Source organism: Triticum urartu, unplaced genomic scaffold (genome assembly GCF_003073215.2).
Source record: "Triticum urartu cultivar G1812 unplaced genomic scaffold, Tu2.1 TuUngrouped_contig_4435, whole genome shotgun sequence".
NCBI classification, from domain to species: domain Eukaryota; kingdom Viridiplantae; phylum Streptophyta; class Magnoliopsida; order Poales; family Poaceae; genus Triticum; species Triticum urartu.
The window spans coordinates 1-7,333 of NW_024115024.1; the positions used below are offsets into that span (position 1 = coordinate 1).

Genomic DNA, 7,333 nt, shown 5'->3' on the forward strand with positions numbered 1-7,333 from the left:
GACGTGGCGCGCGTCGCTTAGGGCTTCCGGCACGCCGGGCCGCTCAAGGGCGACGTGCGCCCGCTCTAGTCTAGTCTAGTCAAACTGAGCGTGCAGTTTCGTTGTTACAGAAAGACAGCAAAATCGAATCACCATTTTGTTATTTTGTACACTGTTTTATTAGTGAAATGAAAAGATGATGACATGACAGTCTTGCTTGCTCTGCATCTCTGGGTCACTGTCACGGGATGTGGCGGTGCATCATTTTGGGTCCTTGCGTGAACCTCTCCTCTTTTTTTTTCTACTTTTTTTTTTCATACTTCATCCAAGTATATATACAGAGAGCACCAATAAATTCAGTTGTTCAAAAGAAATACTCCATCTGCCCTGAAAATATGTCTAGATACACTCGTTCGTTTTCTTTTGGACGAAGGGAGTAAACTAATTCAGTTGTTTTCTTTTTTTGAATGACCACCCAAATTGTTACACAGAGGTGTTACAGTCAGATAGCATAAGGGCTCTTAACCGCTCGGGGATGTTTGCAATCAAAAACCAAATCCAAAATGTTTTGCACGGGGTTGATTTTGCCGCAAATGCTGGATTGAAATCCAAAATCTAACTGTCTCCAGATTCTTGTTTCAATGCTCGCACTACTGTTTTCTTCTCCCTCCTACCCCGTGGAGAATCGAACAAATTTTATAGTTGCTCGGGTCGGGTAACAGCAAATCTGGTATGTAAATGACAGTGATATCAAGATTACCAAGAGTAGTTTTTGACGATGCGTGTTGACAAGTGTACTACTACATCCAGATCCAGAGGAAGTACTACTACTTGTACGTGCCAACGAATCAAATCGTGTTCACATACCTTATTTAAGGAGTAGTAGGCTAACACGTGTTGACTAAGATATCCTATTCGTACATGTCAGATGGCATTTAAGGAAATCAGATTCGTGTATTCCCTTTGATTTGAATAAGGTACGGAGATTCTATGCTTATTATCTTACCTTCTCTTCACCACGAGTCTCTACCATTGGTTCACTCTTCTTCTCGCGATTACAAATTAATTAAGCTAATCAAATGGAGGAGGGACGGTGATGGTGATGTGGTTGCAGATCATGGCGCGGGAGATCCCCATTCTCCGGCGGCTTTGGTGCCACCACATTGTCCTTCTTCTCCATGGCCTCGTCACCTTCAGCTTCTGGATCAACCCATTCCATAGTTTTAAAGACCAGACCGGACCAGTTGGGTCAAAAAATAAAACACAATCCCTCCGTTTCAAAATAGATGAGTCATCTATTTTGAAACCGAGGGAGTACAAGATTATTTATTGGGAATTGTTGAGCTTGAGCCCACGATGCAATTCATTTGCTCGATGTCCACAAGTAGTTGCATATTCCAATTGGAATGTGTTCTAGGTTTTATACCCACGTAAATGGTTTCACAAAATACTAGTACAGTAGTACTTGTATGCGTGTTGAAATAGTAGAACTAGAGCAAGTACCAAGGTCTCCAACGCGCAGACCCTAACAAATGTGGATTTGGTCCATTCTTTTTGTCCATTCGGGTCGAGCGAGGGGGCGGCGACCGGCTGCGTATGTGTTTTCCGGGCTGTGCGTGTGCACCCAACCAGAGATAGTTAGTGAAACAATAGATGCAAAACAATGGAGAGTACACTCCTACTCTCTACCCCCTCTGTCCGCGAATAAGTGTATTTTTACCTTTTGTGCTAAGTCAATGTTTGAAAATTTTGACCAACTTTATAGAAAAGAGTAATAACATATATGACATCAAATTGATATATTATGAAATTACATTCAAAACAAATCTAGTGAACCTAATTTAGTGCCATAAATGCTGTTATTTTTCTCTATAAAGTTGGTCAAAGTTTTAAAACTTTGACTTAAGACAAAAGCTAGATGTACACTTATTCATGAACGGAGGGAGTAACTAGCTGCAAGATATATACTCAATCGCGGTCTAGGCGCCGTAGCTACCTAGTAGAAATTAAAAGAGGTAATAGCACCCCAGGTACCCTAACTTGCATGACATGTGAAGATTTAGTCCCAAACTTGAAAAATGCAACTCCACCATACCCCAACTTGTATTGGATGTGATGATTTAGTCCACGGCCTATCACAGCTCGACAAGTGGCAGCCAGGTGGGTGGACCGGTCGTCACCCGCACTTTTGCAAGAAACACCATGTCGTCTTCTCTAATTAACCCGTAGTACTGGATGTTAAATGCAGTTAACTGCATATCTCCCTGTGGCTGGCGCTGGGCCACCGGACCTGCCCGACCACGATGCAGGAGCTCTGGGACGACGCGCTCACCCCTAACGCCGCGCTCCGGCAGCTCATCGCCACCTGGTTCTCCCGTTGGTACACCCGCTTCAAGAAGCGCTCGGCCGACTACCACGGCCGCGCCGCCGACCTTGTCCACGGTCTCCACGGCACGGCCGTCCCGAGGAGGCATCCCTTCAAGGGCCAGGCCCGCGTCACCGCGCTCCGGGAGTTGCGCTCCCTCCCCTCCACCCACCAGTCTGTGACCAAGGCCATAGCCGAGGCCGGCGGCGTGTCGCTTCTTGACCTCGCTTCCGGCCGGAGACGGTGGCGAGCCTGAGCCTCTTAGCCGGCTCCATGCGCCTGGTCCGGGACAAGCGGCACCAGGAGTCCAGGACGGTGTGGCCGCTGGGCCAGAGCTGCTCAATTCCATCTGCGCCGTGCACAAGCCGACCAGGAGTATGATTGTCACCATTGGTGCGGCGCAGCAGCTGGTGGAGCTGCTGCCGGAGCTGGCGACGGAGTGCGTGGAGCCAGCCCTGGACATCCTCGACGCGCTCGCCTCAGTCCCTGAGGGCAGGACGGATCTCAAGGATTGCGAGGACGATACCCAACGCCGTCCGATTGCTGATGAGGGTGTCCGAGGCCTGCACGCAGCGCGCCCTGTCGATGCTGTGGGTGGTGTGCAGGATGGTGCCTGAGGAGTCTGCGCCCGCTGCCTTGGAGGTCGGACTGGCCGCCAAGCTTCTGCTGGTGATCCAAAGCGGGTGCGGGCCGGAGCTGAAGCAGCAAGCCTCGGAGTTGCTCAAGCTTTGCACCATGCACTGCACGTCCACCGTCCTCCTCGCGAAATGCAAGCTCACCAAGACAATTCAGTGAGAAGAGACCAGGACATAGCCCTTCTGGTTGTGATTTGAGTCGATGATGCCGTTCCCCGTGGTTAGTCTCGCATATTCTGGATTGGGAAATGGATGAGAGAAGCAAATTGCTGCTAGATGAAGGCCTGTGTGTAGATAAACTCAGCAATTAGCCGAACTTGCTGTGTCATTTGAAGACATGGGAGGGAGTGGATGAATGCATCGCCCTGCCCATCGACATGAAGCTTCCATCGAGCAGCAATGCGGCATAAGCAGCGCCTGAGTTGGTGGCAGGCCGGCGGCCGGATGTCCATGCAAATTGTTGTGAGTTTGGACAGCTCGCAGGCGGCGTCCTCGGCCTCCTGTTGGCCGGCCTCGCGGCGGTCACAACGGACGCCACCTCCCCACCGCGCGGGCGCCGGCGCCGCGTCCCGTGGCTTGCCGCCGGGTTCCTGATGAGCGTGCTCTGGGCGTACACCCTAGCGCGCAAGCTGGTGGCGATCGGATACATGTGGGCGTGAAGGCGAGCGTGCTGGGCGTGACGGTGCTGTCGTGGGGGACTCGCTGGGCGACCTGGTCTCCAACGTGGCGATGGCGACGCACGGGGGCCCCGGCGGCGCGCAGACGGCGGTCTCCGCCTGCTACGCCGGGCTCAACACGGTGGTGGGGCTGGGGCTGTCACTCAAGCTGGCGGTGGGCGCGCAGTACCCGGCGCCGTTCACGCTCCCGGCGGACTCCGCGGTGTACGAGACGATGGGGTTCTTGTGCGCCGCTCTGGCGTGGGCGCTGATGGTGGTGTCTGTTGGAAATATGCCCTAGAGGCAATAATAAAATGGTTATTATTATATTTCTTTGTTCATGATAATTGTCTGTTGTTCATGCTGTAATTGTGTTATCCCGCGCAGTACCCGGCGCCGTTCACGCTCCCGGCGGACTCCGCGGTGTACGAGACGATGGGGTTCTTGTGCGCCGCTCTGGCGTGGGCGCTGATGGTGGTGTCTGTTGGAAATATGCCCTAGAGGCAATAATAAAATGGTTATTATTATATTTCTTTGTTCATGATAATTGTCTGTTGTTCATGCTGTAATTGTGTTATCCGGAAATCGTAATACATGTGTGAATACATAGACCACAACACGTCCCTAGTAAGCCTCTAGTTGACTAGCTCGTTGATCAACAGATAGTTAGCGCCGGACTCCGTGCTCGTCTCCTTCCCCTGTCAATTTTTTTACATTTTTCTGTCCTATATTTCTCTCCTTCCCCTCTTTTTTCCTTATGGCCCTTAAAGGCTCACTACGTGACGCGCCACTCGCGTTCATTTAACCTGGGGGCTTCTTAAAGAAGCTTATTTATACGAGCTTTATGCCCAACACATGTGTCAAACTTCCCCATGTACCTTTTTCTTCACCATTATATGCATCGATATGACTTAAGTTTTGGCCAAGCTGGGTTGCCTGGCTCCTGTGCTTACTCTACGTTCCCGATTGTTCGGCTAGGCGGTAAAGAGAGCACCTCTGCGATTGTTACTGCCGGGTCAGCCGGATGTGTACCTCAGACTGGGTGAAGCCTAAAGCTAGCGTTCTTAAGGGAATATTCGGTCAGTGAAATAAAAGATGATCTTTTTCTTAATTTCCATGCGCCCCCAGATGCTCTTTCTGCGTTTTTTACGTAGTTCGGACATGCACTTTAGGGCATGCCTCCCAGCGAAAGGAACCCTTAACGGAACTATTCTCTCTGGAAGATGTTTCTTACTAACCATGTAATATAACATAACTAGTTGGGCACTTGTCTGATAAAGCACTAATGACCCCTACGCCTGGTCTCCACGCATACCACGGTTCTTGTATAACCGCTATGGCATTCAGACACACTCCGGACCGTCAGGTCCCGAGGTTGAAGCGAAAAGGTCGGCAACGACAAACGATCTACAATCCGGCTAGAAGGCATTACATATGTCAATTCAAAAGTGCATAGTCATCTTGACTAATTGTATTCCTCCTCTATACCATCTAACAGGCTGTCTAATTTACAGTCCTGCTGGGAATACTTGGCGGCCAATTCTACTTGGCCGTATACTAAGCTCACAGGGATCTCCTTCCCGTCCGGCCCCACTGGTCCGACCTCGGCCATGTGGTTTGGGTCAGACTTCGTAAAACGGGTCTTCACCATGGCCCAGGCCTCCCTAGCGCCTTGTCGGCAGGCTGATATCATCCACAACCGGAAGCGCCGCCGAGCTCCCTTCAGTTTCTCCGCAAGCTCTCCAAGGCCCTCGGGCATGGAGTGGGCAGGCCATAAGGCTTGGGCAACGCCTCGCATCGCCTGCCGAATCCGCTCGTGCAGTTGCAGGAGTTCGGGAAGAAGGTCACCCGTAGAACCGGGCATCTCCTCTGCAGGACGACCTGTGAGCATACCTACAGACAATACTCTGTTAGTCGACTTCCCCGCCGAACTCATTTTTCAAAGTTCGTTCAAGCACTTACTAAATATGCCGCGTCGAAGCCGCTGATTCTCCTTCGTGGAGTCCGACAACTGGCCACAAACGTCTTTAAGTTCAATGTCCAGCTTGGTGTTGGCATCCTGAAGATCATTCTTCTCTCGCCTCACCTTTGTCAACGTACTCTCACCGGCCTTTAACCGGCGTAAGAGTTGTTTCTTTTCCGGATCAAGTCCGGCACCATCTGCAACATGAATTGTCAGATTTGCACCCAAACCGCACATTACTACTCTTTCGAAGTGTATCTTACCTGAGGGGGTCCCTTTGGGCTCCCCCGCTGCGGCTAGTGCGGCCTCTAGTTGGGCCTTGCACTTCTCCAGCTCCCGGGACAGCACGGTGTTCTTCTGTGTAAGAACTTGCATATTATATGATCCTTAAATCAGTTACTTTAACTGTTTCAAGTCTCGGGGGCTACTGGTATATATATACTTAACCACAATTTTCTTACCCGTATGTCTTTTACATACTGCTCCGTGGCTCTGGCTAAACCATCTTGAGCGGCACGGAGGTACGCATCTCCCGAATTAAAGGCATCTAAAGCCTCTCGGGAGAAACAAGCGTCGTGCAGAACTGTCCAGCGACGCCTGTGGTTCATGGCACTCTCCACTTCTGAATTTGTGGCAGCCAGCCTGTCCGCATCCTCTGTCGGAGGAGCGTCCGGTGCGCGCCTGGTGCTCGCCTCCGCTTCCTGGCCAGACGTTGGAGCCTGGCTGGTGGAGGCGCGATTGGCAACCTCTCCGGATATAGTCCGGCGAGGCCTCTTCGTCCTGGAGACAACACGAACGTTAATATGCCCTGACAGAATAACACCAGGGGAACGGAGGGCGCGCTATACCTTTGCGCCGGCATCTCGGTCCGGACTACATTTCTTTTCGCCCCACGGGGCCCTGCGGCCCCTCGTTGGCTAGCCGCCGTAGGTTCGGCCTCCCGCCTCGGAAATCTCCCCTGCAAAATACGGTTGTCATTGGAAACGCCGGAATATGTGAGAATGGAATCTCTCTTGAGGGAATAAGCACTCCGGTTTTTGTCACCTGGGAGGCCGGGATTAACCCGGGGTAATCAGCCGTAATGGCCACCAAGGTATTGTCCTTGCTTAACTGATGGAACACCCCATCGATAGGCTCCACCGATATGTCCGGATCCTCTTCGGAGTCCGGATCGAGGGACTGTTCTGGGTCCTCGGGCTGTGGAGGGCGGCTGTTGATATCCTTTACTTCCTGTCGCAGTTCCTGCATTGAAGTCGTCAGACTACATATCTAACCATGGGAGTATTAAACAAACGGGCAAGCGCAATTGTTCACTTACCCAACTTGGAGGTTCGTACATAGTGAATCCGGCCGGCGGGTTGACGTGAAGGAAGTCCTCCTTTTCTCCCTTGTACAAAGATGTTAAAATCTTTACTAGAGCGGCAGCTGAGGCCGGCCCCTTACGGCCGTAACGGGTGGCGTCATCCTCCCCGTTGAAATACCACATGGGGTGGCCTCTATATTGAAGCGGCTGCACCCCCCGCATAATGCATGCGACCATGACTCCAATCATGGTTAGTCCGGAATGAGCCAACAGTCTTATCCGGCCCATCAGGTAAAGGACGTCTCTGTCGCTTTCTCTCTGAGAGCTCCGCGGACGCCAGCTCAAGCGTTTCTTCAATGGAGCACTGTTGAACTCAGGGAGACCGACCCGGATAGGGTCCGGCAGCGGGACGTCATCTATGTAAAACCATTC

The 7,333-nt window shown here is 51.6% G+C and overlaps 2 pseudogenes; both read left to right on the forward strand.

Moving 5' to 3' along the window:
- The first annotated feature begins 2,237 nt into the window (after window positions 1-2,237).
- On the forward strand, window positions 2,238-3,404 carry LOC125527821 (annotated as a pseudogene).
- LOC125527820 lies at window positions 3,228-3,936 on the forward strand (annotated as a pseudogene).
- Window positions 3,937-7,333: the final 3,397 nt, after the last annotated feature.